Below are 9,040 nucleotides of genomic sequence, written 5' to 3'. Positions count from 1 at the left end.
ACTGTTCCTTTAGAGGGCAAGCCCCCAATGACTGAAAGATCTCCCGGTAACATTAACTCTTAAAGGTTCCACCACGTCCCAGGAGCACCATGTCGAGGGGAACATTTCAGATTCAAAATATGGTAGCATATATAGACACACATGGCACCCACACATACACATCCAGGCATTTGATTTTCAATCCATTAGTTTTTCACATAATTTCTGCTTTGAAAAACATTTCAGGATTGATTAACTAATATTTTCCCTCGAGGATATGCTACGTCTTTGGGGGTTTCAATGATTATTTATTTTCTTTTTGCTCAAAGAACATAGGGCTTGAGCCTCCCACAGAAAAATCAAAACAAAGCAAGATTGCCTATGTTCATTGATGGTTTATAAAAGGGAAAAGGAATTAGAAAAATCCATGAAACCTGTTGCCAAGTTTTTAAGATGGTTCAGAAGAGTGACTGGGACTTAGCTTTTGGCTTTTTGAAGCTCAGCCTTTGGCTGTCTTCCAATACATATCCAATCTCAGCTTTTGCTGAGGAATAGTGCTGTGGATGACATTGCCATCCTTTCCTTCAGGGGAAAAAAAAAAAAAAAAACTTCCATAAGACCTAAAAATACTCCTGTGCCTTGGAGTGCAGCCTTGTTTTCATCAGCTCCGCTCCACTGGACCAGTAGCCCGACTCGAGACAAGCCAAAGCCACAAAGAAAAAGAAGCAGTTTTGAGAAAGATGATCCATATGTGAGTCTCCTTGAAATGTCCAGGTCACAGAAAGAGCAAAAGTCCCCACCCCCAACTCACACTCCTTTTTTCTTTTCTTTTTTCTTTTTTTTTTTGGGGGGGGGGAGGGGGCATATAGATTTGGTTTTATCTCTTGCTTGGGGGATATGATCTTGGCAGAATAAAATAAAAATTATTTTAATTGAGTTTTATTCTTGCAACTGAGATAAAAAAATTGGGTTAATTAAAAACCTTTTCCAGTCCTCAAAACTGACTTTAAAAATTTCATCATAACAGTGATTTAGTTCCATCAATATTTATAGCAGCACAATTCACAATAGCTAAGCTATGTGTCTAAACTTGGTGTGCTCCAACAGATGAATGGATAAAGAAAATGTGGTATATATGCACCAGTGATTATTATTCAGCCACAAATAAGAATGATTTTGTGATATTTGCTGGGTAATGAATGGATGAATATGAAGACTATCATGCTAAGTAAAATAAACCAATCCCCCCCAAATCAAAGGTCAAGTGTTTGCTATGTGGAAGCTAACCCACAATAAGGATGGGGGAAGAACAGAGGTTCGGTGGAGTAGGCAAAGGGGAATGAAGGGAAGAGAGGGAGTTGGGACAAGGAAAGAAAATGAATCTGACAAGCTTTCCTATGTACATATGTGAGTATGCCACAGTGAATCTCAACATTGTGTATATCCACAAAAATTAATTGAACAATAATAACTGCAGGTAAATGGCAGAAAGATCAATAAAGAGAGGGGAATGGGTGGTAGGGAGAGGGAATGGGGTCTGAATTAGAACAAGATTCTATATTCTATATTCTATGCTTTTATAATTACATTAAAATAGAAGCTATTGTCATGTATAACTAAAAGAAATAATTAAAAATTTAAAAAATCTCATCAGTCAATAAAAAATTTCTCAAATAAATATTAGGTTTTATTTTAAACCATTAGATTATTTCAGAGCTCAATGGTATAGCATTCTAAATTAATGGCGGTGCTACTTTAGGATTAAATATGCTATTTAAGTCAAACTCTGTGTCTACCATTCAAGGCCCTTTGTGGTCACCTTCTGTGAGTGGGACTGGCAGAGTCATATGGAAAATGGATAGAAGTTATGGTTATTTCTGTTTTCAGAAGCATCAGTGGAAGGAAAGATATTGGTCAAGGAAGAGGGTAAAGGGGTAGTTGCCCTGACAGAACAATCATGTGTGGTTGAGGGAGGAAGTGAATAAGGGCAGAAGAAAAGTTCAATAAGGGGAGGCCTTTGTGCCTACTGCATATCTACAGGATGTAAAACCAACCTGAGAGTGCAGCACCAAGGGAAAAGTAAAGAACAGGTGGGGGCATAGTAGTCAGTGGTCTGAGGACAAAGGCAAAAAGCAGGTGCTCTGGTCAGCCTTGTGACACTCTGGGATAGAGCATTTGTTCTTAATGAGTTAGTCATAGCAATAGCTTCTGACACATCTCAGCCTAATCTGTCCTTGGACTTCTCCCTTTTACTTATGTTAGACTCTGAGTCAGACAAGACTGCTTCCTTTTCCTTAAACATACTTTTCTTCCTTTCACCTCTGTTCTTTCCTGCTTCCATTCTTGCACCTAGGACTTCTTTTTTCCTGAATCTCCACCTATCAAATCCTACCCATTCCTTCATGGACCACCCTAGATTGATCCTTCAACAGATGCTACCTCTTCATTAAGGAAATCTGTATATACTGTCACAATGTACTGATTTTGAAAATATTGAGCAAATGGGGTAGCAAAAGGCTGGTGGGGGAGTGGCTATTCTATCCCATCTCCTTTAAAACTTGACATTTAAAATCTTCTGCATTCCAGAATGACTATTGGTATACTTATTATCTTACTTTCCCCACAATATTGTAAGATTGCTAATTTATAATGTAATAGTCAACCTAAAGGAGTTAGAGCAATTATGAAATAAACACTAGTCCAAGTTACATCAAATAGGCATTAAAAGCAATGGAGAGTAGAGCAGGAAATCTTTGAGTTCCACTCTGATTAGGCATGCCATTTGATACTCTTCTGGATCATGGTTTTTGTCAAGGAAAAAGTGAGAATTCATCTGTGCTATCCATATCTCAGAGCTGTTGAAAAGAAAGAAAAAGTGATTCCTAGAAGATATTTACAGTCTATAAAATGCTATGTAAATACTGGCATTATCAAAATAATGTTCATTTATGTTTTGGCCATTCAACCAACATGTATTAATGCCTACTATTTGATATGCATGAGGATAATATAAACCATACCCATACACATACTGATTCTATCTCTTAATTGCATAATCAAATTAACCTAATATAAGCCAGTAAGTGAATACCTAGATCTGCAGAAGTGAATGCATTTTTTCCTATATTTACCATTAAGAAATAACTTGATCATACTGGAATATAGCTTGGTGGTAAAGTATCTGCCTAGCATGCATGAAGCCCTGGGTTAGATTCCCAGCACTGGAAACACACAATCACAAACACACACACACCCCCAAAACCCCCCCAAAACCCCCAAATCCCAACTTTTCATCCTTACTTTCCTCTTTTGTTGTTTTCCCCAAAAAACTTCTAGAATATCTATATACCTATATTACTTTTATAGTAAGGAAAAAAACTAACAAACATTGGTTTAGTCTTAAGGGGAATTAGTTTTTCTTTTCCACAATTAGTTTGTGTTTTTTTTTCACAGAGTTCCAACCTTCCTTAATTACATCCAGATTATGTGTTTTGTGCTGGTGAAACTGCTGAGTGTGATGTTCCTAAGTAAGGTCCATTTTCCTTTCTCCTAAACATTTCACAGGATGATTTATATGCAAGCCTTTGGATTTTTGTAGGATTTTAATACAGCACTTCTAGAAATTTTCTGTACAATTTTATTCATGAGTGCTCATGGATACAAACTTTCCCTCTTCCATACCTATTTCAAATTAGGACTAAATAATGTATTCTTTGAAAACTAAATCTGGAACTATTACAAAGTCATGTCATATATTATAAAACCAAATTATAAATGGTTTTTGAATGATCCCCATAATATCTCCTTAAATTTTGAATATTTACATAGTCCTCTTGCTACCTTTTTTTTCTTTATAAGTCAGATCCTTAAAAAATTCTATGACTGGACAATTGGAAGCATAGATTTCTATTGGTGGTATTTTATACGTGTGGATTGCTGATGCAAAGGGACACAATTTGAATCAGAAAACCAGCATATTTCCTAGAAAACAATATCAGACCACATGTGGACTGACAATGGAGCTGGGGTCTAGTTAATGGAAGACAGAAAAATGGCCACTGGAAAACTCACATCTTGGGTCCTGAATCCTCTAGGGCTTAATCTCACATCTCTTTAATTGTATGGTTACATTTCTTTCAGTTCCATCTGTTCTATTCTTTCAATTTGTAGAAGTGTCCATGTTTTGATGATTCATTACCTTTTATTTTTTAAAGTAATAATATATGCATCTAGCACAAAAAGTACAAAAAGGTATAGTAAGAAATGTCAGCCTGGGTCTGGGGTTGTGGCTCAGTAGTGAGGTGCTTGCCTTGCATGTGTGGAGCACTGGGTTTAATCTTCAGCATCACATAAAAATAAACAAACAAAATAAAGACATTGTGTCCAGCTACAGATAAGAAATTATATATATAATAATTGCTTATATATAACTAAGTATTCTAATATAATAAAAACTTTTATGTATAAGTTTTATATATATAAAAGAAATGTCAGCTTCTCTTCCACCTTGCAATCAAGCATTCAGTTCCCTTCTTCAGAGATCACCAGTTAATCAATTTTCCATCACCCTTTCTTTTCCATTTCCACCACAAACTCCCTAAATCAAGTACTAATTTCTTCACAGAATATATTCAAGTAACAGCTGAAACAAGTTTGTGTTTCTTTCTGGGTCAAACTAACTTTCTTCTACCAGATAGAATAACCCCAAATACAAAAATGTCTGGGAGAGAGAAGGGAAGTGCTGAAAAGTGACACTGGCCAAATGATATTGTTATATTGTGCTCATGTATCAATATGTAACAACAAATCCACCATTATGCACAACTATAATGCACCAAAAATTGTGGGGAAATGTCTGGGTAAGATCTGAAGTGGATTTAATGTACATAAGACAATTATAGAAAGATATTACATAGTGTCAGTGGAAAGCTTATCTGAAGCCTTCTATATAGCATAATATTCCATAAATTTTTATTAAGTCATCGAAATGGTCAATGAACAAACATGTCACATTGTAGGGATCAGAAAGGAAAATAGTTTCGTTGCAAAATAGAGTTCAGAATAAGAACTAACGAAATATGGGGGCCATAGTAATCTCACAATTGTTAATATCAAATGAATAAGAAATATATGCCAGGTGTTGTCATAAACTTCTAAGTACTTTTATTATTTATTTCTTAATAACTCCTAAGAGGTAGCATTTTCTTATTTTATACAGCAGGAAACTGTATCTTGGGAAAGATTACAAATTTCCAAGGATATCCAGCTTATGTGTAGTCAAAAGTTAAATCCATTTTCATTGTTTCGAACAAAGATGAAGAAATCTGAAGCATTCTGGAACTTGTAAACTAGAATTTGGGGGTGCTAACAATATGGTAGCACCATCCAAGGTATTTATGAAGATCAAAGAAATGCATTAAATATGGCTCCTTCCCTGAAAAGGATTTATTTGCACACAATAGTTTTTCAAACTTGTTATCATTTTGTTTTGAAGGTGACTTGAGCCTTTTTATTAGTGCTTTCTTGATTTCTCATATTATAACCCTCCTGAAGTACACAGGTACTTGCTGCTATTTCCTTTGAATCTTCTTCCATAGACTAAGATTAACTCTTGAATTTTCTCTATTTCTGAATTATCACCAGTCTTAAATGTGACAGATATCCTAGGAATGAGCAATGGAAAGTGTAAGTCCCTGACTCATTAGAATAGTGGTAAAAATATTAGTAAAATCAAGAAAAAGTAAAGCATATCTTTGACCTGTTTGCAGAATTGGAAAGTACATTATTCTGACTGATGTAGTCCTTGATCCCCAGTTCTTGGAAAACATTTACCAGTCACAAGTCATGAGCCAACTGGCATAGGGAAAAATTAAGGTGTGTCTCTCAACCACTAGAAATGAGATTTCACCTTTTCTTCTTTACATTTGAAAATAATACAATGGACTATTTCATCCTGTAGACTACAGTATTCCCTAAAGTAGTTTATAAACTGAAGAAACAGAATATATAACCAAGAGAGGATTTAAAAATGAATATAATTTCATAAACAACATAAAATAGGAATATTTAATAAAGCATAAGGACAATTCTTGCAGGGAGCAGGCATGAATCAAGAGAATATAAAAAAATATATCAGACTGGGCTCTAAAAAGGACTATTTTGTGGGGAAATAGCACCAGAGTTCACATCAAAAAACAGTTACAGATGTGCCACAAAATGATGATCCCTTTAATCTCAGAATGACTGGATATAGGGCTGGATTCGGGGCAGAGCCTTATCTCCAGGTATGAGAAGGTTGAACAGGGGATCCCTCCAAGTGTAGTTTGGCCTATGTACCAAACTGCCCTTGACAGTTTATCTTCTAATCATCAAAGGAGGCAAGCACAATGGTGGCATTTGGCATGTGCTAAGTGGAACCAAGAAGGACTTCAGCAGCCAGCTGAGAGTATGGTGCTGCTTTCTGTAGCCAAGAGACCCCTGGAGTTGCTAGGAAGGTGATGTTCCAGGATGCCTGGGGCTGGGCATGAAGCCCGGAGTGCAGCCAGCCAGAGGAAAGGTGCTGGACGGCTGAATAGTATGTCCCAGTGAAGGCAGCTCTGAGTGATAGCTCCAAATCTTGGACTTTGAATATTTCAAGCACTTCCGCATATCTGTGACTGATGTGCCCTCTGACCAACTTAGCAACTAGACTCTTTTTAGCACATGGATTTTTTGAAGATTAGACCTTTATCCTCTTTTGAAATATTTGGTATGAAAGTGTTCAAATAAATGGGTTAAAATTCTATTCTTATTACCCTAAAAAAAACCCACAATATTATATTTGTCAGTGAAGGAAACAGAAGAGCCAGCAAATTTTTGAAATATAATTTCAAAATTATAAAAAAAAAGTCCTTTTACGTCTTTAGCAGCTTCTTGGGCAAAGATTGCCATGATAATTATCAGTGATTATCAAAAATACAGATACTATATTATTAAAAACACTTGGATCTGGAAATATGTGTCATATTTCAAGTATAAAACCAGATATAAACAAGTTTAATTGTGGAATCTAGCTCTAGTTTCTCCCTAAAAGTTTCAAAAAGATATTACTTGGACGTTTAAGATACATTCTGCATTTAACATTTTCCTTAATGCTGTGTATATATTTGCTATTTCGTGTTACATAAAGAAAAGTAAGAAAATGTAAAAGAAAAAAAAAACTCACCAAGTCATCTATATATACTGCCAAATCTCTGTTCCATGTTCCTCTAGCATGCTATATTAATATTTGCATTATTTTCTTTGTGTGCAATGACATAAAAATACTGGGAAGTATTCTAAAAAAATCACCTTTTATTACTAGAAAATATTCAACCTTTCCTATCACAGGCACATCAAATGAGGAAGGGAGAGGAAATGATGTGCTGCGTGGAGGCAATAGACAAAAGCAGTTGTAATAAAAAACAAAAACAAAAATAAAAAACCCTGCCTTTTCACAAGAGCCAGGAAATTCCCAGAACTATAATAATACTGTGGGGGGGAAAAAAAAAGAGGACTTTCTCTTTTTAAATTGTGGAAGGCACATAGCTTAATTTTGCGCTGTTGGAAAAAAAAGATTAACAAGTGAAAAAGTAAGCCTCGTATAATTAAAATAAATATGTGTATTTTATTTGTATTATTTAACATGTGAGACATGCAAAAGTGATGCAAGGCAATGCTGAATGGTATGCCCAGTAAGGCCAAAAATCGGTTATGAGAGAAGCCAGGTAACCTGGCTGCCTAGCCAATGCGGTTATCCACGAGCCTGAATCTTCCTTTCAGATCATCTTCTCAAATTATCCATAGGAGATTTATCCACATACTCAATAAGAAAAATATTTCTAATTATATCCAACCATTCTTAATATGAATGAGAATTATGCAGGGATGCCAGATTGCCAACAGGGTTTTTGCCAAACAATTCCTTTTGACTTAAGAAAGAACAGGCAGCTGCATTGTTTCCATAACTATCCATATAAAAGAGCCCTCGGAATGAAGCTGACTCGTCCTGCTTTAAAAAGCTCCAAGGTAAGTGGGAGCAGGACTTTCAAGAGGGACACTGGGGACACTGGCTACATCGCCTGAGCTTCGGCTGCTGGTTCTGGTACTGCTGTCTTGCTACTTGGCCTTTTACACTTATGAATTCTGTTGCTTTCTGCTTATAATAACAAGCAATTCAAATAGGATCCCCATCCCTCTTTGATTAACTAAGTGCTTTTCCTTTTTCTTTTACAGAACTGCCTTACTTTCAGGTTACATCTTTTCACTTGCTAATAAGGTAAGATTTGGACTAACCAGTTTTTAGAGGTGAATGCAAAAGGCTCTTGGATGGGTTTGTGTCACTTAGCAACCTTTTGAGAAAATGCTTACCTCAGTAAATACCTTCCAGCAACAGTAAAGGGATGGAGAGGGAAAGAGAAGGAGGGCTTTCAAACTCTTGTTTATGTCTCAGGTACTGGTGAGGTGACATTTGAACTAGAGAATCATTTATAATAGAAGATTATTTTACCTCCGAAGAAGAAGGACACAGCACTCAAATTCCCTTGCTAAAATGCTCAGATTTGATTAAAATGTATCCTGCTACTAGCATTCATTCAGTAATCATGATGCCCAAGAAATAAGAAAAAAAGTATCCAGGAAGATGCTCCTTTAAACTTCTTTAAAGCCCTTATAAAAAGTTACTCTGTGCAATGCTGAGTGCTATATAAAATGAAAAAAACTGTAGAATTTTAGTTTTCAGTAATAAAGGCATTAAGCTGCCCCATTACTACACTCTGCATTTCTAAAGAGAGAGACTGGAATAGCAGATTAAAATGATTTCAAGTAATTTGATCATGCAATGACTGTAGTGGCATTCTTTGCCAAACCAAGCATTCTACTGATGCCATTGGCAACCTGCAGACAGCACAGTCTAAAGCAACCAAGTCCTGCATTCTTTAGAAGGAAATTCATAACAGCAAAGAGAGCAGTGCTTTCGGTTTTATCATTAACTAGTTTAACTGGGTTAAACTGATTGACTGGATTTGCTATGCAAGGAAATTTT

Source organism: Ictidomys tridecemlineatus, chromosome 3, assembly GCF_052094955.1.
Source record: "Ictidomys tridecemlineatus isolate mIctTri1 chromosome 3, mIctTri1.hap1, whole genome shotgun sequence".
Lineage (NCBI taxonomy): Eukaryota > Metazoa > Chordata > Mammalia > Rodentia > Sciuridae > Ictidomys > Ictidomys tridecemlineatus.
Note: the sequence above shows the minus strand (reverse complement) of the source record.